Here is a 26,865-nt window from a genome sequence, read left to right as displayed (position 1 = left end):
AATGTGGAAACAAGAGGTATGTGCATACCTTTATCTTTCTTCTTTTTCTCTACTTTCCTTCTTACTTGACAATATTTGTGTGCCAATTCTACGCAGGAGTCCATCCGGATATCCTTGCTGCAAAAATCTGGCACACATCTCCTGAACTCTAATTTGCAATTTCTCTTCATCTGCTACAATACGTCTAACCCTCAGGAGTTGACTACAGGGTAAAGAGTCTATCATATGTTTTGGGTGGTTTCTGCAATAATATAGCATGTTGTTTCTATCATTTGGCTTCACAAAAATATCTGTCTTGATCACTCCTTCTTCAATATATACCAATACATCCAGAAACTAAATTGACTGTTGTGCCTTAGTCATAGTGAAGGACAAACCCTCCACACAATGATTTAAATAATAGTCTTGGCACACAAATATTGTCAAGTAAGTAGGAAAGTAGAGAAAAAGAAGAAAGATAAAGGTATGCACATAACTTTTGTTTCCACATTTGGTGGATTGAGCCCCAAGTTAGCACAAATTCTGAGACAGGATTGGGTTATGTTGGAGAAGGGTTGTTCGGGAGTCAAGGAGTTTAAAGAGAAGCCCCTAATGTCCTATAGGCAGAATAGAAACTTGAAAGATAGACTAATAAAATCAGATATTGGGCCTTTAAGGAAAGATGGACAGACATTCCTTATGACACCTAAAAAAGGAAATTTTCCATGTTTGGAATGTTGTAACTGTGGAAATATGTTGAAAGGTGACACATTCGCCCATCCGTACAATGGGGAGATCTAAAATTAAAGAAAGATATACTGGTAGATCAGACTATGTGGTGTATATGATACAATATCCCTGTAGTTTGTTCCATGCAGGAGAGACAACTATGGAGATTAGAGAGAGAATTAATAAACATAAGAGCACGATTAGGAAGAAGATTATGGAGCTACCAATTCCGAGACATTTTAAAGAAAAGAGACATTCTATTAACCAGTTGAGATTTAGGATCATTGATTCTGTGCCTCTACTTCGGAGAGGTGGAGACAGAGAAGGTCTTTTGTGGAAAAAAGAGTTGAGATGGATACATACTTTGGAAACATTACAGCCAAAGGGGTTTAATATAGATTTATGTAAGTCACCTTTAGGGCCCTATGAGTTCTTGTCTTTCCCTTGGTATATGTGGTTTTATGGGGGGTCTTTCTATATATAGTAATGCCATTTTTTTTTATCACTATAGGTGTTATAATGTGAACATTCACTAATTATCAGTTTTGTTCTTTTTTTTTTTTTTTCCTTGATTATAGTAAGTTACAGATTGGCGATACTGGGCGCATGTCTCCACAGCGAGGAAAAGTGGGATAAGGGACATGACGTAATGGAGATAATAGATGATATCCATGGTCCCCTAGGGATTTGCTAAAGCAGCCCACGAATTGAGAGCCATGTTATGGACATGATTCAGTGGTACTGTGCTGTGTTATGGGACATTTATGAAGAGAAGAATATATATTGTGGTGGATACATGGAGTAAGAACGGAGGATAAAGTATCCTGTTGTCCCTGTCAATAAAGTTGCGTGAGGAGGGACGCGACGTGACATGCACAGTCGATTGTTGAACACGCGGAGGAGAAATGCGGCGGCGGCCATACTGCAGCTCACGCATATGTGGATGACATTAGGGAGAAGATGTAAGAAGGGGTTCCGTGTATGGGGAGGACAAAATGCTAATTTATATAAACACAGATGATTGGTTTTAATATGTTGTAATTTATGTATAAGTAATTTATTGGTGGAAAATTGGCACAAACCCTTATGTAGGAGGTATATAAGTTCGCACTGTGTGATATTCATTATGGCTTGAGAAAGGCTTGTGTTAAGCCGAAACGTTGACTGTTTGCTGTGTTGATCGGGAATAAACTTGCACAAGAGAAGACGCTGGTCATAATCTCGTTTTTGTTTCTATTACTTTCAGCGGGAAAGAGTCTAACCGCTGGTGACCGTGACGCTTCCAGAAGGTGCTGTCCTTGAAACAGAATCACTGTACATCAGTCACATGGCCTAGTTCCAGCTCAGCCCCATTCAAGTTAATAGGGCTGAGCTGCAATACCAAGCACTGCCACTATACGATGTACGGCGCTGTCCTTGGAAAGCTGCCAGGAGCCTGCATCGCTCACCAGAGCTCCGGTGTGCTGGGACTTGGACCCTCAGTAATGTGATAATGGTGACCTATCCTGAGGATAATAAAATGCAAAAATCCGCAGCACTCGCCAATGTAGAAAATCCAATGGTGGTTTATTCAAAAAACAGCATGGTGATGCAACGTTTCGACCTTCATCGGTCTTTTTCAAGCAATACAATGAATTAACACACATGTGTCTTATATAGTGCCCAGTGGGTGGGACTATCCCTCCCCCAGGTGAGGTGATACATTCATATTCATATATATTCATAGGTCATCGTATACACAGATGTGGATTACTTCCGATCTGACTAAATATATTACAAAAACTTCCAGTGAGGTGTTCAATCTTATAGGTTAATATTGCCTCTTATGTTGAGATGACGTCCCCGGGGTGTTATACCATGTCCGCATAGTTTCTAAAGTGCGCCGAACTCGGCGTCCTGGAAGCTGCAATGGGCATGCGCCCTCATCCGTCATCAGCCAATAGGGAAAATTCCCCAAGTGACGTCAGTTGTTGCTAATGCCATGGAAGCAGATCGTGCTCCACGGCACTGCAGCATACCGAACGTGTCGCATATTGATGACGCAAGGGTTGCCATCGGGACGCGGCCGTCCACAAAACAAAGTCATGGATCGTCCGCGTCACCCGGCTTCTCACTTCATCAACACTATAGTGGCTCCAGGATAGGTCCTAGTGGGCGGAGGCCCAATCAACAAAGTCTTCATACCTCCAAAATTTGAAATGGGATAATTTTCAATACCCTCTCATAAGTTACGGGTTCAAATCCCAATATGCCCTAGACATTGTATATGTTTCCTCCAGGGCGAACACTGATTTCCTTCAGCTATACACCCCTGTGAAGATACCACATACCCAAGCATGCTACCCCTTCAAACGGTGGCCCTGTCCCTTCCGTGCCATAAGATGGGACAGATATCCTGAATTGGGGTTCACGGTCGTTAAGGGTGTCACACGGGCCGATTATTAGATAATGACAACAGCCCCTGTGACACACCACGTCCGTCCATTCACACACTAATATTTATTTTAGAGGCAAAGGACCCGAGAATAGAACTCACCCCCCACTAGCCATACCTGGACACCACGAGTAGTAAATATAGAAAAGCTGGGCTATATGACCATGGAGGCATCAAAGAAGAGGTTGCAGATCATGGAGGGCCCCGGCGAAGTCTTCCCTGTAAAGAGATAATTAAATATTATAAAAATTCGTGTTTGGTGAACACCCATAAACATAAAATCCTCACAACAATAGCTTTGTTGGACACAATACTTAGTTACACAAAATAATAAACAGCTCGTCTATACTGAAGAGGGAGAGACACTATTTGGACCCCTTATAGAAAGACCCCCAAATTGAAGTCCCTATTGAGTCCCCTAGGTTCACGTGTATTAAGCCTATATATCCACTTTAACTCTAATTGTTTAAGGAGAGTTTATCGATCTCCCCCTCTCCGTAGAGGTGGTACTCCCTCTATGATCTGGAACCGTAGTTGTGACACATTATGTCCCAATTTATGGAAATGATCTGGTACTGGGAGGTCTAGGGCTTCTTTCCGAATCTTGGACTTATGCTGTGTGATCCTCTTTTTTATCTCTTGTGTGGTTTTCCCCACATAGAGGAGCCCACACGGGCACTGGAGAATGTAAATAACATAGGATGAATTGCAAGTGTAGAACTGCCTAATTTCATACCTTTTTCCTGTATGAGGGTGTGCAAAGGTTTTGCCTTTCACCATGTTATTACAATGGCAACAACCTAGGCATGGATAACATCCTGTTTGTTTATGTTGTTGTATATTCGGAGGTTTGTTGGCATGTACCAACCTATCTCTGACATTAGGACCCCTTCTGTATGAGAACAGGGGAGGGTTTTTAAATTCTGGGGTATCCGGAAATGCCTGTGTAAGAAGTGTCCAGTTCTTTCTAATTCCTGTGGCCACCTGTCTACTCAGCATTGTGTATCGGGAAACAAAGGGAATTCGGTTTTGTGCATTTGACTTATTTGTATTCTTCTCAAGTAGTGTATCCCTTTCGATCCTACGAGCCCTATCTTGATGTTTATTAGTCAGTTGTGGGGGATAACCCCTGTTGACAAACTTTGTATTCATTTCCTGCAGTCTAGTCTCCACCCTCTCTTCATCACTCACAATTCTACGTACCCGTAAGAATTGACTGTAGGGGAGTGATTTTATCATACCCCGTGGGTGTGAGCTATCATATTGTAAAATATTATTTTTAACAGTGTTCTTCACATGAATATCTGTACCCAATGTTTCGCCCTGTACACACACTAGTGTGTCCAGGAACTGTAATTGGTTCATAGAACTGACTCTAGTAAATTTTAGGGCTGGATGGATGTTATTCAGATACTCATTAGATGCCTGTAGTTCAGGTTCAGGGCCTGTCCATATAAAAAAGATATCATCTATGTATCTCATCCAGCCCCTCACGTTATTAAAGAAGCTGGATGGATACACAAATAGACTCTCTATATAGGACATGTAGATGTTAGCATAAACCGGTGCGGCATTAGACCCCATTGCGGTCCCCCTGTTTTGCAAAAAAAATTGATCCTTGAACTTAAAATAATTGCAGGTCAGGAGATCATACTGACCTGCAATTATTTTAAGTTCAAGGATCAATTTTTTTTGCAAAACAGGGGGACCGCAATGGGGTCTAATGCCGCACCGGTTTATGCTAACATCTACATGTCCTATATAGAGAGTCTATTTGTGTATCCATCCAGCTTCTTTAATAACGTGAGGGGCTGGATGAGAGTGGGTGGGCTCCTCTATGTGGGGGAAACCACACAAGAGATAAAAAAGAGGATCACACAGCATAAGTCCAAGATTCGGAAAGAAGCCCTAGATCTCCCAGTACCAGATCATTTCCATAAATTGGGACATAATGTGTCACAACTACGGTTCCAGATCATAGATGGAGTACCACCTCTACGGAGAGGGGGAGATCGAGAAACTCTCCTTAAACAATTAGAGTTAAAGTGGATATATAGGCTTAATACACGTGAACCTAGGGGACTCAATAGGGACTTCAATTTGGAGGTCTTTCTATAAGGGGTCCAAATAGTGTCTCTCCCTCTTCAGTATAGACGAGCTGTTTATTATTGTGTGTAACTAAGTATTGTGCCCAACAAAGCTATTGTTCTGAGGATTTTATGTTTATGGGTGTTCACCAAACACTAATTTTTATTATATTTAATTATTTAATTATCTCTTTACAGGGAAGACTTCGCCGGGGCCCTCCATGATCCGCCACCTCTTCTTTGATGCCTCCATGGTCATATAGCCCAGCTTTTCTATATTTACTACTCGTGGTGTCCAGGTATGGCTAGTGGGGGGTGAGTTCTATTCTCGGGTCCTTTGCCTCTAAAATAAATATTAGTGTGTGAATGGACGGACGTGGTGTGTCACAGGGGCTGTTGTCATTATCTAATGATCGGCCCGTGTGACACCCTTAACGACCGTGAACCCCAATTCAGGATATCTGTCCCATCTTATGGCACGGAAGGGACAGGGCCACCGTTTGAAGGGGTAGCATGCTTGGGTATGTGGTATCTTCACAGGGGTGTATAGCTGAAGGAAATCAGTGTTTGCCCTGGAGGAAACATATACAATGTCTAGGGCATATTGGGATTTGAACCCGTAACTTATGAGAGGGTATTGAAAATTATCCCATTTAAAATATTGGAGGTATGATGACTTTGTTGATTGGGCCTCCGCCCACTAGGACCTATCCTGGAGCCACTATAGTGTTGATGAAGTGAGAAGCCGGGTGACGCGGACGATCCATGACTTTGTTTTGTGGACGGCCGCGTCCCGATGGCAACCCTTGCGTCATCAATATGCGACACGTTCGGTATGCTGCAGTGCCGTGGAGCACGATCTGCTTCCATGGCATTAGCAACAACTGACGTCACTTGGGGAATTTTCCCTATTGGCTGATGACGGATGAGGGCGCATGCGCATTGCAGCTTCCGGGACGCTTAGAAACTATGTGGACATGGTATAACACCCCGGGGACGTCATCTCAACATAAGAGGTAATATTAACCTATAAGATTGAACACCTCACTGGAAGTTTTTGTAATATATTGAGTCGGATCGGAAGTGATCCACATCTGTGTATACGATGACCTATGAATATATATGAATATGAATGTATCACCTCACCTGGGGGAGGGATAGTCCCACCAACTGGGCACTATATAAGACACATGTGTGTTGATTCATTGTATTGCTTGAAAAAGACTGATGAAGGTCGAAACGTTGCATCACCATGCTGTTTTTTTAATAAACCACCATTGGATTTTCTACATTGGCGAGTGCTGCGGATTTTTGCATTTTATTTGACGTTGGGACCATCAGCCAAGATCCTCATCTGCGTGCACCACCATCACCTTTAAGGTATTTTTTATGGCTTTCCCTAATTTGGGATCAGTAGTGCTGCCAAACCTATACGTATATACTATTCTGAAGATAAATCATTATTATCTTTTCCTGGATAACCCTTTAAGCGTCTTCCACCCATACTAGTTTTTTGTGTTTTAAGCCACTTGAAGCACATTTTTCATTGTCTTTTTACAAGCATTTTGGTGGCAGTATTTTTTCGAACAATTAAAACCTGCATTTTTTTTTTCTTGTGTTTTGAAGTTCGATATAAAACCCAATGGGATAAACGCTAGTACATGATGCCATGCCTAGAGCTTAGTGCCTTTTAAAGAAAAACCACAATCTCTAAAAACAAAATGCTATGCCTGTAATCTTTTCAATAATTCACAACTAGATTTTAAAGTATAATCTGACCACAGTGTTTTTAACAAAAAATAAAAAATGCAAAAATTAGAAGCACTAATGCCACAAAACCTAATCAGTGTCCAGAGAATTTTTTGGTTACTTGATAGGTCAGATTCCCATAAATTTAACCAAGGGGTGGTGGTTGGCAAGAAGTATAGAACATATATAGGGGTTATTAAAGGGGTTATTGCTAACATCCCTGTTTTTTTGACTGGCAAGAGGTTAATGATACAGTACCATCCCTAGTAGTCTTGGGTAATAAGTAAGTTAATTCCAGAGTTCCTGGTCTAGGGTAGTGAAGAGGTTAAAGGGGTTGTCCACTTTATTTATATTGATGAGGAAAGAGCAGTGCCATTGAAGTTAACCCCTTAGGTACGGCATGTTTCCCGAGTCCTTAAGGACCCATTACGTACCGGTACGTCATGTGTTGTTCCGATCACCGCCGCCCGGTGGGCGGTGATCGGAACATGGTGCCTTCTCAAATCAATGAGCAGGCACCACGGCTAAATGCGCGGGGGGTCCCGTGACCTCCACGTGTCGGCGATCGCCGCAAACCGCAGGTCAATTCAGAAATGCGGTTTGCGGCTTTTTATTGTGCAAGCTGTGGCGGTCGGCGGTGCCATCGAGTCCCCATGGGGCTGTGGGGGGGACCCGATGGCATGGAAGGCAGCGCGATGCCTAAGGAAGTCATTGCGCTGCCTTCCGGTGAAGAGCCTGTGAGATGCAGCCCCCTGGATCTCACAGGCCGGAAGCTGTATGAGTAATACACACAGTATTACTCATCCAGCCAATGCATTCCAATACAGAAGTATTGGAATGCATTGTAAAGGATTAGACCCCCAAAAGTTCAAGTCCCAAAGTGGGACAAAAAATAAAGTGCAAAAGAAAGTTGAAAAAATAAAGTTTTCCCCAAAAAAATTAAGTTTCAAGTAAAAATAAACAAAAACATCATTTTCCCCAAATAAAGTTTAAAAAAATTGGTAAAAAATTGGTAAAAAATAGGGGGGGGGGAGAAAGTATACATATTAGGTATCGCCGCGTCCGTATCGACTGGCTCTTTAAACATATCACATGACCTAACCCCTCAGATAAACATCGTAAAAAATAAAAACTGTGCTAAATAAACAATTTTTTTTGTCACCTTACATCACAAAAAGTACAACAGCAAGCGATCAAAAAGGCGTTTGCCCACCAAAATAGTACCAAACTAACCGTCACCTCATCCCGCAAAAAATTAGCCCCTACCTGAGACAATCGCCCAAAAAATAAATCAAACTATGGCTCAAAATATGGAGACACTAAAACATCATTTAGTTATTGTGTAAAACTTACATAAATAAAAAAAAAGTATACATATTTGGTATCTTCGCGTTCATATCGACCGGCTCTATAAAAATATCACATGACCTAACCCCTCAGATGAACACCATAAAAACTAAAAAATAAAAACTGTGCTAAATAAACCATTTTTTGTCACCTTGCATCACAAAAAGTATAATAGCAAGCGATCAAAAAGTCACACGCACCCCAAAATAGTGCCAATAAAACCATCATCTCATCCCGCAAAAATCATACCCTACCCAAGGTAATCGCCCAAAAACTGAAAAAAATATGTCTCTCAGACTATGGAAACACTAAAACATGATATTTTTTGCTTCAAAAAAGAATCCTTTGTGTAAAACTTACATAAATAAAAAAAAAAGTATACATATTAGGTATTGCCGCATCCGTGACAACCTGGTCTATAAAAATATCACATGATCTAACCTGTCAGATGAATGTTGTAAATAACAAAAAATAAAAACGGTGCCAAAACAGCTATTTCTTGTTATCTTGGCTCACAAAAAGTGTAATATAGAGCAACCAAAAATCATATGTACCCTAAACTAGTACCAACAATACTGCCACCCTATCCCGTAGTTTCTAAAATGGGGCCATGTTTTTGGAGTTTCTACTCTAGGGGTGCATCAGGGGGGCTTCAAATGGGACATGGTGTCAAAAAAAACAGTCCAGCAAAATCTGTCTTCCAAAAACCGTATGGCATTCCTTTCCTTCTGCGCCCTGCTGTGTGCCCGTACAGTAGTTTACGACCACATATGGGGTGTTTCTGTAAACTACAGAATCAGGGCCATAAATATTGAGTTTGGTTTGGCTGTTAACCCTTGCTTTGTAACTGGAAAAAAATTATTAAAATGGAAAATCTGCCCAAAAAGTGACATTTTGAAATTGTATCTCTATTTTCCATTAATTCTTGTGGAACACCTAAAGGGTTAACAAAGTTTGTAAAATCAGTTTTGCATACCTTGAGGGGTGTAGTTTATAGAATGGGGTCATTTTTAGGTGGTTTCTATTATGTAACCCTCGCAAAGTGACTTCAGACCTGAACTGGTCCCTAAAAATTGGGTTTTTGAAAATTTCTGAAAAATTTCAAGATTTGCTTCTAAACTTCTAAGCCTTGTAACATCCACGAAAAATAAAATATCATTCCCAAAAGGATCCAAACATGAAGTAGACATGTGGGGAATGTAAAGTAATAACTATTTTTGGAGGTATTACTATGTATTATAGAAGTAGAGAAATTGAAACTTGGAAATTTGCAAATTTTTCCAAATTTTTGGTAAATTGAGTATTTTTTATGCAAAAAAATTAACTTTTTTGACCCAATTTTAACAGTGTCATGAAGTACAATATGTGACGAAAAAACAATCTCAGAATGGCCTGGGTAAGTAAAAGCGTTTTAAAGTTATCAGCACTTAAAGTGACACTGGTCAGATTTGCAAAAAATGGCCAAGTCCTTAAGGTGAAATAGGGCTGAGTCCTTAAGCTGTTCCTGCTCTCTGGTTTTAGGAGAGGTTCACCCACTGGAGCCTGGAGCCTTGTCGTAGGTCCAGGGTGGGTAGGAGATGGTGCGACCTCAACCAAGCTTCGGCGGTTTGTGGCGTCTGTAGTGCGTACGGTGTCAAGTGGAGTGCTTGGAGTCCTCGGAAAGCACTAGGAGCAACTATCAACGGAGGTACCCGGTTGGGGTGCCAGGAGATCCGTTACACCGTCCTTCTTAGTGAATGACGAGACCTTTGTTGAACTATTAAGGGGATGGTGGCTGGAATATAGCACTCTCAATCAGGAGCATGAGACAGACCCTCTACTTTTCTGGGAAGCGGGCAAGGCAGTGTTAAGGGGCAGGTTGATAGCATATATGACAGGACTTAAGAGAGCTACTAAAACCCAATTCATTAAAAGCAGCCAAGAGGTCCAGAGAAGATAAAGGGCTTTTGTGCAAACCCAAACGCCAGAAAACAAACAGAATTGTATAGAGGCCAGAGATTTTGAAATGTGGGCACTGAGAAGAGAGGGTTTCCATAAGGCCCAATGGGAGCTAGATCTACACAAATTTGGTAACTAGGCCGGTAGACTTCTTAAAATCTTCACAAATTATTACTCTAACCTATATAGCAAACCATCAGGTCAGGTAGAGAGGGAATTAAATTTCCTAGATGGTTTAAACCTCTCGAACATCACTCAGGAAGATCTAACCCTGCTTAATATGCCCATTACGGAAATGGAAATACAAAATACGATTTCCCAGTTGCCCGGGAATAAAGCGCCAGGGCCTGATGGTTATTCAGGTGATTTTTATAAAGCCCTAAAAGTACAACTTTCGCCGGTGTTGTCTAAATTGGGAAATGTTCTAAATGGGGGAAAATTGACATCACAAATGAACATGGCACATATACGCATGCTCGCAAAAGAGGGAAAACCAGCTGAAGACCTGCGTCGTATCGTCCGATCTCCCTCATTAACCAGGATCTGAAAATCCTCTCAAAACTAATGGCAAATAGGCTAGCTCGCATTCTTCTGGGCCTGATCAGCCCAATGCAGGTTGGTTTTGTAAGAGAGCGGTCGACGGTTACCAATATACGAAGGGTTCTGGCAGTTCTAGATGAGGTTAGCCAGAGAGGAGGGGGAAAGTCAGCACCCTCCCTAGTCACCCTAGATGCTGAAAAAGCTTTTGACAATATACACTGGGAATGGCTAGGGAGGGTGCTAGACAAGATTGGGATAAGGGGCTCTTTTAGGGAGTACCTGTCACAGTTATACACAACCCCAATGGCCAGGATAGGCATGTAGGGTTTTCTATCTGAGCCTTTCAACCTGCATAGGGGAACCAGACAAGGTTGTCCCTTGTCCCCCCTTCTGTTTAATTTGGCTGTGGAACCCCTGGTTCGCCTTTTAAATTCTAGTGGGAAATTTGAAGGCATCAAAGTAGGAAGTATCGAATTGAAAGCTATTTTCTTTGCTGACAATATACTCCTGTTTATGGAGAACTCCGAAGCAGAGCTGCAGGAGGTCCTAAATACTATAGCAGATTTTGGAAAGCTTTCAGGCTTTAAGATCAACACGACCAAGTGTGCTCTTTTGCAATTACGGGGGAGGGGAAAAGATTGAACAGAGAACAGACCCTATGCAAGATACCAATAGTTAAAGACTACATTACCTACCTAGGGATTAAGGTAGGACCTAGGACTGAGTCCATGTATCGACTAAATTATACCCCTCTCCTTAGCAAGGTGACACATGAACTGCGCAAATGGCAGAATCTACCTCTATCCCTCCTAGGCAGAATTCATCTAGTCAAGATGATAAGTTTCTCCAGACTTCTTTATCCACTTCAAACATTACCCTTACTAATTAAACACATAGACATTACCAGACTTCATAGTGAAGTGACGCATTTTATTTGGAAAGGTAAAAGACCTAGAATAAGTTTAAGGAAACTCATGGCCCTTAAGATCAAGGGGGGAATGAATATGCCTGACATAAGAATATATAATCAAGCGTGTTTGCTCAGACATATTATTGACTGGGTACGCCATACCAATTTTCGTTCTGACTATGTACTAGAGAGGAAACTTTGTGCCCCTTGGGATCCCTGCACCTTGTTACACACGACTTTGAACTCTCTCCCCATGCATTTACGAAACTCAATTCTATTCCGACATACTTGGGCAGCTTGGCTAACCTTTAGGAAAAACCTACGTCTCTGCCAAAGGATGTCAAAATATCTACCTTTATGGGGACACCCGGAATTCGAACAAGGTAGATATAATGCTCTGTTTAGGGAGTGGAAACAGAAAGGAATATTAACAGCCCAACAATTGCTGCATAAGACTGAGAATAGATGGCTATCGTGTCAAGAAATAAGGGACATATATCAATTGAGTCCTTTTCAGAGAATTCAATATGAACAAGTCAAGAAATTCTTGACTGATAGACTAAGAGATGTCTCTAAGGAGATAATTAAAAATGATTTTGACAAGATAATATTAAGAGGTACAGGCCCCCATTCCATCTCTTTTTTTTGTATTCCCAACTACGGGAGGTATTGGGAGATGGACTGCCGCAACAGGCTTTTCGACCACGGGCTCAAATTCTGGAGGATGAAGAGGTGGGGGGAAAGATCTTGAAAGGTTGGTGGACTTTAAGGAACTCTATAGTAAATTAAACATGGAGGGACACGCACTTTAGGCTAATGCATAATGCCATTTACGTTTTTAACCTACCATCGGCTCCCAGTAGGCCTGACAGGTTCACCAGTTGCCCAAAATTTTTGGAAAAAGGAGGAAACAAATGGGAAACATATTGTATTGATCACTTACTCTCCAGTAAATGGTACACAAAACCATCAACCTGTTTCCATGTAACAATGTCTTTTACTGATATGATATGTAACCTCCAAGATCTGGTGATCTCAATGATGATTATATGTTGTCATGAACCATACATTTCTTTTCCCAAAATAAAATTTGTTAAAAAAAAAAGAAGAAGATCCACACAAATTTCCGTGCAGATTTATGTGCGTTTCTGCAGCATATCCGCACCAAAATCTGCACTGTCTAACGGCGGTTTTTGTGGTGGATTTGATGCGGTTTTGACGCAGATCTCACACTTTCATTGAAAATGGTGAAATCCACAGCTAAAACCACAAAAATAATTGACATGCTGCAGATTTGAAAATCCACACAACAGGTCAATTTCCTACACAGAAAAAAATCAGCAGCGTGTACACGAGACTTTGCTGGCACTGTACTACACTGAGGTTTTTCCGCAACGTGTGAAGGTGGCCTAATGGTTGCTATTAGAATTGCCATGCTGCTTCTTAGGGTGCGCTACAGGGAAAAGGGGAACAGGATCTCCTCTGTGTGCAGTGTTTGGGGGACATCACTCTAGAGCTAATCTTTAGGAAAACTCATTCTTAGATTTGGAGCCTTCAGAGGGGAAGCTGGTGATATGTTTAGGACACAAGTCAAATAATGACCAGATATAGAGCTAATCTTCGTGTGCGCACACAATAGCTTATACTGGAGATTCACCCAAAACGATAGGCACTCTATTAAGAAGTTTATAGGATATACAGGGAGTGCAGAATTATTAGGCAAATGAGTATTTTGACCACATCATCCTCTTTATGCATGTTGTCTTACTCCAAGCTGTATAGGCTCGAAAGCCTACTACCAATTAAGCATATTAGGTGATGTGCATCTCTGTAATGAGAAGGGGTGTGGTCTAATGACATCAACACCCTATATCAGGTGTGCATAATTATTAGGCAACTTCCTTTCCTTTGGCAAAATGGATCAAAAGAAGGACTTGACAGGCTCAGAAAAGTCAAAAATAGTGAGATATCTTGCAGAGGGATGCAGCACTCTTAAAATTGCAAAGCTTCTGAAGCGTGATCATTGAACAATCAAGCGTTTCATTCAAAATAGTCAACAGGGTCGCAAGAAGCGTGTGGAAAAACCAAGGCGCAAAATAACTGCCCATGAACTGAGAAAAGTCAAGCGTGCAGCTGCCAGGATGCCACTTGCCACCAGTTTGGCCATATTTCAGAGCTGCAACATCACTGGAGTGCCCAAAAGCACAAGGTGTGCAATACTCAGAGACATGGCCAAGGTAAGAAAGGCTGAAAGACGACCACCACTGAACAAGACACACAAGCTGAAACGTCAAGACTGGGCCAAGAAATATCTCAAGACTGATTTTTCTAAGGTTTTATGGACTGATGAAATGAGAGTGAGTCTTGATGGGCCAGATGGATGGGCCCGTGGCTGGATTGGTAAAGGGCAGAGAGCTCCAGTCTGACTCAGACACCAGCAAGGTGGAGGTGGAGTACTGGTTTGGGCTGGTATCATCAAAGATGAGCTTGTGGGGCCTTTTCGGGTTGAGGATGGAGTCAAGCTCAACTCCCAGTCCTACTGCCAGTTTCTGGAAGACACCTTCTTCAAGCAGTGGTACAGGAAGAAGTCTGCATCCTTCAAGAAAAACATGATTTTCATGCAGGACAATGCTCCATCACACGCGTCCAAGTACTCCACAGCGTGGCTGGCAAGAAAGGGTATAAAAGAAGAAAATCTAATGACATGGCCTCCTTGTTCACCTGATCTGAACCCCATTGAGAACCTGTGGTCCATCATCAAATGTGAGATTTACAAGGAGGGAAAACAGTACACCTCTCTGAACAGTGTCTGGGAGGCTGTGGTTGCTGCTGCACGCAATGTTGATGGTGAACAGATCAAAACACTGACAGAATCCATGGATGGCAGGCTTTTGAGTGTCCTTGCAAAGAAAGGTGGCTATATTGGTCACTGATTTGTTTTTGTTTTGTTTTTGAATGTCAGAAATGTATATTTGTGAATGTTGAGATGTTATATTGGTTTCACTGGTAAAAATAAATAATTGAAATGGGTATATATTTGTTTTTTGTTAAGTTGCCTAATAATTATGCACAGTAATAGTCACCTGCACACACAGATATCCCCCTAAAATAGCTAAAACTAAAAACAAACTAAAAACTACTTCCAAAAATATTCAGCTTTGATATTAATGAGTTTTTTGGGTTCATTGAGAACATGGTTGTTGTTCAATAATAAAATTAATCCTCAAAAATACAACTTGCCTAATAATTCTGCACTCCCTGTAGTATGAGACTGGCACTCCCACGTAGGAGTCTCTGGATTATTATCAATATTTATTATATTACATAAGACAGGAAATATAAATAATGCTGCAGCAAATGTATAAATAATTTAAATATAAGAAATAAAGATAAAAAATAAAAATAAAATGTCCAGAAGATGTCCAAAAAGGATCCTTAAATAAAATGGAATGCACAGTTGTGAGCGAGTCGCCCACACTATAGTGCAGTATTCTCAATCTATATATTTCATATATCTATGTCAGTCTCTTGATTATATGGCAGACTCGTTCCTTTGGTATAAGCAACACGTATCCGATATTTCGTTACATCAGATGCCACTAGATTGTTATACTTTAGTAAAAATAGAAGAGAGAAGTCTGATTTTACTTACAGTGTCCTTACACCGTCTGTGGTTTGGATGTTCAGCGTCTCACCTCGTTCATACGCTGCCGCTCTTCCTCGGTCGATGTGTCGTAATCTCAGATCTGATCACGTGACCTTAGCTAAAGCTCGCGAGAGGCTGACTTATGCTCACCCGATCCAGGTAGTCACTAATGCGGACTTTCTTTTAATTCTTCTGGAGCGCTCCAAATTCTATGTCGGAGTGTAAACACATAGATTTTCAATAAGGATATCCTGTTGGGAATCTGTTGGATAGCACCAAACACATTTCGGGGATCTCTTTCCCCTTCCTTAGTGGAAAGAGCCATGGAGAGCCCAGTACATCACCAGATCTCCAGAAAAAGCCCTTGCCCTGCACTATTCAGCACAGGGTAAGGGAGAGCATCGGAGCATGAAATTCTCCGATGCTCATACAGTATCAGAGGGACTGAGTGGGGGAAGATGGGGAAGCCGGACAACCCCTTTAAAATAGGAGCAGCACAGAGAGGCTGCCAGGTAGGTACAGGTACTGAGTGCTCTATCTCCCACCTGTAGTTTTATGCATTCATCTCCACCATGCAGAAGGGTCGTCCAGCCTGGATGACCACAAGAATGAGCAATTCTGGTAATTACAGATATTGCTAAGGATGCAACATATTTAAACATACTTTCTAACCAAGTGTCCAGAACAAATCATATTGTGGCAGATCTAATAAATAAGAGGCAAATGAGGTTGTATGTACGGTAATTATATAACAGGCAGAAATGCTCATTTATCACAGCAGCTATTCTGAAGATCAGTTGTAGGAATGAGAAGAACGTCCTAGTCCATACAATGCCCAGAAAAGAATTGATAATTCCTTGTAAATCCCAATCCACAATGGTGGCGAATTAGCATATCACCTATGTCACTGGTGCTATCATGTCAGTACAAGAAAAAGCCCAGCCATGAAGTCCACGGGATCAGCTGAGGTGCTGGGAAATGGGAGGGAGGAGGCATTGTCCACTTTTGACCTCTGTGTATAGATGATCTTTGTCTATGTGAGTTCATGTCTGTGAATAGGCCAGAGCTTACACTCAATTAACAAGACCAATTCCCAGCTAAGCTGCAGGCCACCCACAGTTTTCCGGCGTCTGACAATCACAAACCTCACTGGTGGCCCATTCACCCAGGCATGTTGGCTACTTATGCATCCTTGTGTCTGATAATCTGAACACGTTTTTTTTTTTGTTTTTTTTAGCATTCACTAAAATAATTTTATATTGTTCATGGGCCTTGAAAATCGAGGCAGTTGTCCTCCTTTAATTTGCAGAATTTAGTTTGTAGGTTTCTAGCATTGTTAGTAGAAGCAAGTGCATAACTGTGTAAGGCACCAAAGGGCAGCATACGGTATTAAATCCATCACAATACGGTGGTGGGAATGAAATGACAGGACAAGTGTATTTATTGGAGGATAACTAATAGACACTAATGGGTCACAGTTCTAGAATCTATTCTAAGAGTAGCCTTATGGGGGAATATTATAAAAATTCTTTGGCATTCATTCACAGAGTTCACACAATGGGTGAGAAGTTACGTTCCTGGAGACCTTCTAGTGTCTACATACACAAAGATACAATTGTCAATGTTATCGTAGGTTCCAAAAAACCTGAAAGGCTGAGAATATGATGCTATCTATGGTGCTTTGATGCGGAAGCCACTTTACACTAAGGACACCTGAAGTGCTGAAACATTGCATTTCCCTTTGTGCCAAAATTAGGTCACAGACAGTAGATCAAGGGGACAATTATTTACACAGCCACATCCATATAAACTGTTCCATGGAGGAGCTAAATTAATCGGCAGAGCAAAAAAAGTGTATATACCGTAATTTTCGCCCCATAAGACACACTGGGCCTATAAGACGCACCTCGGTTTTAGAGGGGGACAATAAGATTTTTTAATTCATTATACCTCAGGTCAGACCACCAATCAGACCCCAATGTTAATCAGACCCCAATAAGACCTCAGATCAGACCCCCAATCAGACTTCAGCTCAGAACCCAATATGAATGACCCCCAATCAGACCTCAGATAAGAGCCCCAGTAGCCTCTCATCAGCCCCCAGTAGCCTCATATCAGCTCCTAGTAGCCTCATAGCAGCCCCCAGTAGCCTCATAGAAGCCCCCAGTAGCCTCATAGAAGCCCCCAGTAGCTCATAACAGCCCCCAGTAGCTCATAGCAGCCCCCAGTAGCCTCATAGCAGCCCCCAGTAGCCTCATAGCAGTGCCCATTAGCCTCATAGCAGTGCCCATTAGCCTCATAGCAGCCTCCAGTAGCCTTATTGCATGCCCCTGTAGCCTCTCATCAGCCCCCAGCAGCCCCTCCATCAGCCCCCCCATCAGCCCCCAGTGCCTCTCACCGGCTCCCAGAAGTGTCCATCAGCCTCATAAATATATTAAAAAAAATATTACCTCTCCTGCTCCTGGACGCCGCAGCTCCTCTCCTCTAGCGCGATCTGCATCCTCCTGCTGTCAGCTGTGCTGTGAAGGCTGAGCACAGTGTGACATCACAGAGCGCCTCACTCTGTGCGCAGCCGTGCACAGCCGACAGCTGAGGACCAGGAAGCGGTGAGTACAAATCCCAGTCCTCCGGTACTAATAATCTAATAATCACCACTTTTGGGGGGAAAAAATGCTTCTTATGGGGCAAAAAATACGGTATAAATATATATATATATATATATATATATATATATACTGCTCAAAAAAATAAAGGGAACACAAAAATAACACATCCTAGATCTGACTTAATTAAATATTCTTCTGAAATACTTTGTTCTTTACATAGTTGAATGTGCTGACAACAAAATCACACAAAAATAAAAAAATGGAAATCAAATTTTTCAACCCATGGAGGTCTGGATTTGGAGTCACACTCAAAATAAAAGTGGAAAAACACACTACAGGCTGATCCAACTTTGATGTAATGTCCTTAAAACAAGTCAAAATGAGGCTCAGTAGTGTGTGTGGCCTCCACGTGCCTGTATGACCTCCCTACAACGCCTGTGTATGCTCCTGATGAGGTAGCGGACGGTCTCCTGAGGGATCTCCTCCCAGACCTGGACTAAAGCATCTGCCAACTCCTGGACAGTCTGTGGTGCAACGTGACGTTGGTGGATAGAGCGAGACATGATGTCCCAGATGTGCTCAATTGGATTCAGGTCTGGGGAACAGGCGGACCAGTCCATAGCATCAATGCCTTCGTCTTGCAGGAACTGCTGACACACTCCAGCCACATGAGGTCTAGCATTGTCTTGCATTAGGAGGAACCCAGGGCCAACCGCACCAGCATATGGTCTCACAAGGGGTCTGAGGATCTTATCTCGGTACCTAATGGCAGTCAGGCTACCTCTGGCGAGCACATGGAGGGCTGTGCGGCCCTCCAAAGAAATGCCACCCGACACCATTACTGACCCAATGCCAAACCGGTTATGCTGGAGGATGTTGCAGGCAGCAGAACGTTCTCCACGGCGTCTCCAGACTCTGTCACGTCTGTCACATGTGCTCAGTGTGATCCTGCTTTCATCTGTGAAGAGCACAGGGCGCCAGTGGCGAATTTTCCAATCTTGGTATTCTCTGGCAAATGCCAAACGTCTTGCACGGTGTTGGGCTGTAAGCACAACAGCCACCTGTGGACGTCGGGCCCTCATATCACCCTCATGGAGTCTGTTTCTGACCGTTTGAGCAGACACATGCACATTTGTGGCCTGCTGGAGGTCATTTTGCAGGGCTCTGGCAGTGCTCCTCCTGTTCCTCCTTGCACAAAGGCGGAGGTAGCGGTCCTGCTGCTGGGTTGTTGCCCTCCTACGGTCTCCTCCACGTCTCCTGATGTACTGGCCTGTCTCCTGGTAGCGCCTCCATGCTCTGGACACTACGCTGACAGACACAGCAAACCTTCTTGCCACAGCTCGCATTGATGTGCCATCCTGGATAAGCTGCACTACCTGAGCCACTTGTGTGGGTTGTAGACTCCGTCTCATGCTACCACTAGAGTGAAAGCACCGCCAGCATTCAAAAGTGACCAAAACATCAGCCAGGAAGCATAGGAACTGAGAAGTGGTCTGTGGTTACCACCTGCAGAACCACTCCTTTATTGGGGGTGTCTTACTAATTGCCTATAATTTCCACCTGTTGTCTATCCCATTTGCACAACAGCATGTGAAATTGATTGTCACTCAGTGTTGCTTCCTAAGTGGACAATTTGATTTCACAGAAGTGTGATTGACTTGGAGTTACACTTGTTTAAGTGTTCCCTTTATTTTTTTGAGCAGTGTATATACACACACACTGGTATATAATTCATTTATATTAAACTTAATCCATACACATAACAAAGGTGCCTCTAAACTTTTAAGTTTTTGTTCACGCAACTAAACACAGAATGTAACCTGTAATGAGGCTTATTATTTATTTAATACATCCAAAATGGAGCTACTTTGCAACAAACTATCTTGAAAGATCATCTGTCAGATTTGTACCTATGAGAAGCATGGGGGCTGATGAGAGCAATTTTGGCTGATATGAGGCAATGGGGGCTCTTATCTGAGGTCTGAATGGGGACTTATTAACATTGGGGGTCTGATTGGGCTGTCAGCTGAGGTCTGATTAACATTGGGAGTCTGACCTGAGCTCTAATGAAGAATATATTTTTCTTATTGTCCTCCTCTAAAACCTAGGTCCGTCTTATGGGCCGAAAAATACGGTATGATCTATTGAGGATCCCAGCCCTGCCTGCAGTGTATTCTAGCAGGCAGGTGGATGAATAGCACTGACAGTAATATACTCTGCACTGCATAAGGTATTCTAGAAGTGACAAGTAAATGGTTAAAACATTTTAAATTTTAAAAAAATCCAAGTAAAAAAAAACACATTTTTTTCCATTGAAAAAGCCTTTCAATGGAAAAGAAATTGCAAAAATAAAATCTCTGCCACATATTCAGTATTGTCATGTCCATAACAATTAACTGACTAGGTTCACGTCCCACAATACAAAACCAATCACTGTCTAAAGAGGAACATTTAAAGCTAAAACACAAATACTTTATTTTGATGCTTAATAAAATAAATAGAAGGCAAAAACCTGTGTGATCAGGTATCTTAAAGAGGACCTTTCACCCATTATGACAATGTGAACTAAGTATACATACATGGAGAGCGGCGCCCGGGGATCTCACTGCACTTACTATTATCCCTGGGCGCCGCTCCGTTCTCCCGTTATGCCCTCCTCTATCTTCGCTCACTAAGTTATGGTAGGCGGAGATTTCAGTCACTAAGTTATGGTAGGCGGAGTCAGCCCTTGTTCTGCTGTAGCGCTGGCCAATCGCAGCGCAGAGCTCACAGCCTGGGAGGTTCTTTTCTCCCAGGCTGTGAGCTCTGCAATGCGATTGGCCAGCTCTACAGCAGAACAAGGGCAGACTCCGCCTACCATAACTTTGTGAACGAAGATACCGGAGGGCATAGCGGGAGAACGGAGCGGCGCCCAGGGATAATAGTAAGTGCAGTGAGATCCCCGGGCGCCGTTCTCCATGTCTGTATACTTAATTCACATTGTCATAATGGGTAAAAGGTCCTCTTTAAGGCTAAAGTGATCATAGAGGGCCTGGCACGAGATACTATACGCCCCAGTGAAGTTCAGTGGATTAAATGATGTCACTGAGAAATGCCCCCAATTACAAATAATAACCGGTACACAGTTGCATGCCATCTGGCCAACCAAGTTTCACTAATCTATCTGTTAATTGATAGAATTAAGACATGTGGCACTGTAACAGATTGCAATGTGCAATTGACATTGTGGCAACTGTGGACTGAGCTGGACTGAGGTGGAGACTAATTGAGGCACCCTAATGATCCAGGACATTCCGTTTTGTAACTTAAAGTTCCATCAATGTGGATATAAACACTCTTGCCCTATAAATGGGATGCCACTCGATATAATGTCTGCACCTAACCCTCCAGCTGTAAAGAAAATGAACACCGAATCATCAGTCCACAGTTGCCACAATGTCAATTGCACATTGCAATCTGCTACAACCTGTTCCACATGCAGCAAAGTCCAAAGTGATCTTTGCTGTCCTGCATCTGCACTCAGCCGGTTCTAAACAGTATGCATACTTTATTTACTTGTTTCCTCTGAGAGCTCAGCATGAAGGGGTGGAGAACCCTTGTGGTAGGCCTCACACAGACCCATGCAGCCCCTCAGACTTTGGCTGCCTAGGCCAGGTTCCCCTCAGAGGGGGCAGGCCCAGTTTTTTTTTTCTCTCAGGCTATGAGCTGAGCGCTGCGATTGGCCAGCGCTACAGCATGGAAGAATGAGACGCCGTCAGGTTCCCCTGGGTGGAGCCTAACTATGAAGATACCGGAGGCTATACCGGGCGAACGGAGCGGCGCCCAGGTATAACAGTAAGTGCAGGGGGATCCCTGGGCGCCGCTCTACATGTCTGTATAGTTAGTTTAGATGTTTTATGTTGGCTCTTGGAATCAAATTCAAAAGCATGAAAAGTACATTAACCATTAATGGAAAACATTAACCTTTATGCAGTCATCTACTGGTTCACTGCAGAAATGTTTGAAACATTGGAACAGGCTGTTTGTAACCACTGGCTACAATCCATTTACCTACAGCCATATACAGTATGTCATTGTTACTTTGTCATTTGAATTTCTGTTTTGGCATTAACAAGCTTGAAAGGCGTTTGATACAGTCCTAGGAGACCTCAGATTGTCATAACTTTTCGGAGCAACTTGGGAACTTTTGATTCAGAAATTGTTTTTGTTCGGTCCAAAACAAATCTGACTGTTGAAGTGATAGAATCGGAACAAACTTCAGGAAATTCGCTCATCTCTAGTGAGTTTCTAAAGAGCAAGTGAGTAGCAACTGACAAAATATATAATAATACAGAGCAAATCTGAGCAAGCATGAAACAAGAAGGATGCACAAGATATTGTCAATTCTGCTCAATTCTTTTCCATGTCGTGGGTCCAAAAAGTCTGATTGCGAGAGGATTTTGCTGCTTTAAAACCTTTGCAGTTTGTAATCATTCACAGGAAACCATAATTATGGCGAGCATATCTGTTCTCATTCAAGTTTTACTTAAAAGGGAAATAAACCCAGAATCCACATAGACAAAAAACAACAAAACATAACCTAATCTCCTTATGTGTATTTGCTCTTGTTTCATCAGAAAAATAAACTAGAAAAGCAGTTCATTGTTCTCTAGGCTGCAGCCATGAATCCTCCCCCTTCCTTCCCCCCTCTGATGCTAGTGTGCAGGAAGTTTAGGAGGAAGGGGCTGGGTTTAGTCTGGATAATTTTGTCTACAAAGTGAGCGTGGCCATTTTGTTGTAAGGAATCTCCTAGTTAGTAATAGTACAAAATAGATTTGGTAACAGTGCCAGCCACAGTGCCAATAGTACCAGCTATAGTATACACATAGTACCACCCATAGCATAGTGCATACAGCTAAATAGCTAATCTGTTACGCAGTGAGAATTCCTACCTTCACAATTATCTAGATTTGCCTTTAAGGAACTTTGGAAAGCTGGGGAGCATGTGGAGGTATGCTGAAGATCAAACTACATATATAGCATATACTCACGGTTGTCCTGATATTATAACCTTTGCACTGAGATCTGCGCCAGAAATACGTCTAATATAGACGTATTTCTGTATAGTAAATGACCCCCATAGTGTATACAGAATGTATACAAGTGTGGCCTCCATTACATCTCTGCAGAGGTTGTTACCAAGGTTTCCCAGACTGGTGAATTCCAAATCTGCCTATTTATGATCCCTTAAATCCCTTCATGTAGCTGGACAAACTTGCCATTCAGGGTTCTGGAAAAGCTGGATGACACAACTGTTTTCTGTAGCAGTTTGAGCCGTGCTTCTGCTTTAACAGCCCGGATCGGCACTGGCGCCCGCCACATGTAAAGCAGTGACAGAGGGAGCAGACTCCCTCTGTCTTCAATTGGCACCCCGCAAATATGATCGAGGGGTGCCGATGTGTGTAAAGGATGGCTCTCTGATATAGGCTCAAGCCAGCCTTGAGTATTTTCCAGCAGGCTGTGCCTCTCTGGTGCCTTCACACAATTCCATAGAAAGCAAAATAAAAAAAAGTTATGGATCTTGGGAAGCGGCGATGCAAAAAGATTTTCTTCCCTTTAAAAAAAAAAAGTGGTTTTATTGCGCAAAAGTAGTAAAACGTAAAAAAAAACAATATGTATTTGATATTGCTGTAATTGTACTGACCAAGAGAATAAAGATATTATGGTATTTATACCGAAAAATGAATGCCATAAAATTTATAACGTGAAAACTTAAAAATGCTTGGTCAGTAAGGACCAAAACAGGCTGGTCACTAAGGTGCTAACGAGAAGAAAACAACTGAATAACGTCCATTTACTGCAGATTTTTTAGGGTTGACATTTGTTTTATCTCATTTGACTAGCTAGATGGTTGCCAGGCTCGACAATGAGAACATATGTTGGTTTTGCATCTACCCCATGATGATGTCAAATGCTGGATCATATCGGAAAATGATTGTAAAAGCTCATTTCTCTAGTAAACTAGTCATATAAATTCAGATTTGTAATGTGGAGCCTGAACTTTGCACCGGGAGTCTGATTTGTTTAGCTGGGATTTTCATGATAATTATAACTTTGATTCTCACACAAGAGAAAGAATTACAGAGAGCCAAGAATAGCACCGGCAATCATAACTCCACACAGAGAGAATGATCCAGAATACCTGCTGGTTTATGACCCTCGCATCCAAATTTCATTCAATTAACAATATGAATGTTAACCTTTATTACACAATTATAGAAATGTTATCTCACTGCTTTATTTTCTCATTGACAGTTGGAGACGTTTATATCTGCGAAGGTCAACTGCAGACCGGTGAAGTGCGATGAAAAAGTGATGCATGTAGACCAAGGAAAATGACCAGGGGCAGACTGGGAACTTAAAATGGCCCTGGGGAAAAAATAATCTTAATGTGGCCGAATGTTGTAGGCAGGTCCAAATTGACAGAAGGCGGGGAACACAAGTAGGTAGGGACAGCAGAAGGAAGTGGAACCAACAATGCCTCAGTGCAGCACAAAATACCTCCCTAGCAGAACCAAATACCACAGTGCAGCGCAAAATACTGCTGCTCTGCTGCAGTATTCAACAGTATCACAATCTCGAGGAGTTCAGGAGGCCACCTGCGGTGGCTGGCAATGCTGAGAGCATCAGATCTTTATATAACTGGCCAGCGGCCATGAGGAGGGCTTGGGTGGCCCTCTGGGCACTGGCCTACTGGGACATTTCCCTGTAGGGTCTGTGGCCAGTCCTCTGCTGCTAATGACAACTTCTCTGCACGCAGCTCACATGTGCTCTCTCAGGAACAGTGATTAAATGGCCAAAAAGAAAGGGGAGAAGGCGCTCATAGGTAGTGGTGAACAAGATATGTTGTTACTTACTCCTAACCAGGGTGAGTGATTGCTACTCACCTTGGTTTAGTTGCACTGTGTGCAGCGCAGTTCCGGTAGAGATAAAATAGTAGGGGTAATCTGGGTTGGTGCAGCTGAATATCGTCCAAGTTGACCATGGGCGGGAGCCAAGCCGCTGCTTTGGTGCGTATTGTGATATACTACATGCCCGGATCCATCCCAGATAAACAACCCCTGTCTATTGCCACATGCCCGGATCTATCCTCAGCATTACAAACTATTGCGTCCTGTACATTATCGACCTGATCAGCCCCCCAGCAAACAGCACCCACCAAAACTCCCACATCCACTATTAGGTGCAATTTAACCAGTGGATTAGCATCCACCCATCACTTTTGATTGGATATATACTGACCCAGTAAATCTCATGATGCTTTTATACAACCATACAATACTCATACCCCAAACACCCAATTAAATATCACTTCATCGTTTACCACAGCTGTGCGGACTGCCATACCCTTTAAAAGGGATTTCAACAGGAGTGCCCCCCATTAAGCCTACGGTGACAAGGATACAGGTACCAACAATGCACCCCATTACTAAGTTACCTGTACACAGTATCTCTTGGATAATGATATTAACCGTCCGTTTACCCAAGAGGTGACAGCACCCTCCGACAAAACTGTACATGCACGTATTTATTTATTCATCTATTTATTTTTATTTCTAATCTTATATTTATTTTTATTATTATTCATTATTATTACTATTTTTTATGCATTCATTCAGTTAGTTCCTGTCTCATCCAAACCAAACAATTATATCTCTTTAAATTTAATTATGTATATTGACCTGCTATTACGTATACATATACATATACCTGCTCACATTTGTGAAACTTCTCATAACCAACACTCCTCCAAAAGATAACACATTTTTATTCATTTTGTCATACACACAGATTTCCTACATTGTCCATTATTATATATTTTCTATATATATATACTTTTTGTTTTAACTTAAACTTTTTATTGATGGATTTGTTTATCTGTATATACATTATATTATCGACCTTTGTGTTGTTTTTTTAGACTTGATAAAGGGGTCCTGCGTACCCCGAAACGCATCGTCTTTGCTAAACAAAAAATAAAAAATACTTTGTATCCTCAATTGGGTTGTGAATTGCGCCTTGTGTCCATCCGCTCACCGCACGAACCAAGTGCAGATGAGCTCCCCTTCATATATCCCTCTCAGGAACAATTCTGCTGTCACTGGCACTAGCTAGTACAGCTGCACACACCCACTTCCTGGCCAAGCCAAATCTCCTTCCCCAGCCATCCTGACCAAGAACCTGGTGTCCTCCGCTGTTCGGGAATACAGGAATAAGATGCTACAGCAATGTCTCTGTGTGTTACTGTCACGGATTAGAGTGGGGGTAACTCTAATCCGTGTGATGTTAACATAAATGGAAGCTGCTTGACCAGGGCAACAGAATTAGGGAGCAGGTCACCTCCTAGTGCATCCCTAATCTGACCCTGACTCCTAGCTGTATGGGCCGACCCTGATGGTAGGAGGGCTCATACTCAGGAACCTCGCTTCCCTACTAGCCCTGGACAGATCCCTGAGCTAGGAGCTGGGTAAGACAACCTGTTCCTCCTGGATACGGACGGACAGGAGTCTAAACTGGCCAAGCTGCAAGGAAGAGAAACATCAACAGCCTATGGATATGGCAGGAGAGTGAAAGACTTCCACTCCTACCTGCCACAGACACACTGACTGGATCCCGTGCTCAACTGCTGATGTCCACACCCAACATAAAAGGACACAGCACACACACATAAACACACAGGAACCCATATCCATAGTTGCAATAATAACAAACACCACATAAACATAAAATAACATCATGTAACATAAACTTATGACCACAACGGTGGCCCTCACTGGCAGATGGTATATAACCAGGAGGATGACTCCAGCTAACCATGGCTGAAGTACCCCTCAGAGTCTGGCATTCAGCAGGAGCTAAAT

Source organism: Bufo bufo, chromosome 11 (genome assembly GCF_905171765.1).
Source record: "Bufo bufo chromosome 11, aBufBuf1.1, whole genome shotgun sequence".
Classification (NCBI taxonomy): domain Eukaryota; kingdom Metazoa; phylum Chordata; class Amphibia; order Anura; family Bufonidae; genus Bufo; species Bufo bufo.
Note: the sequence above shows the minus strand (reverse complement) of the source record.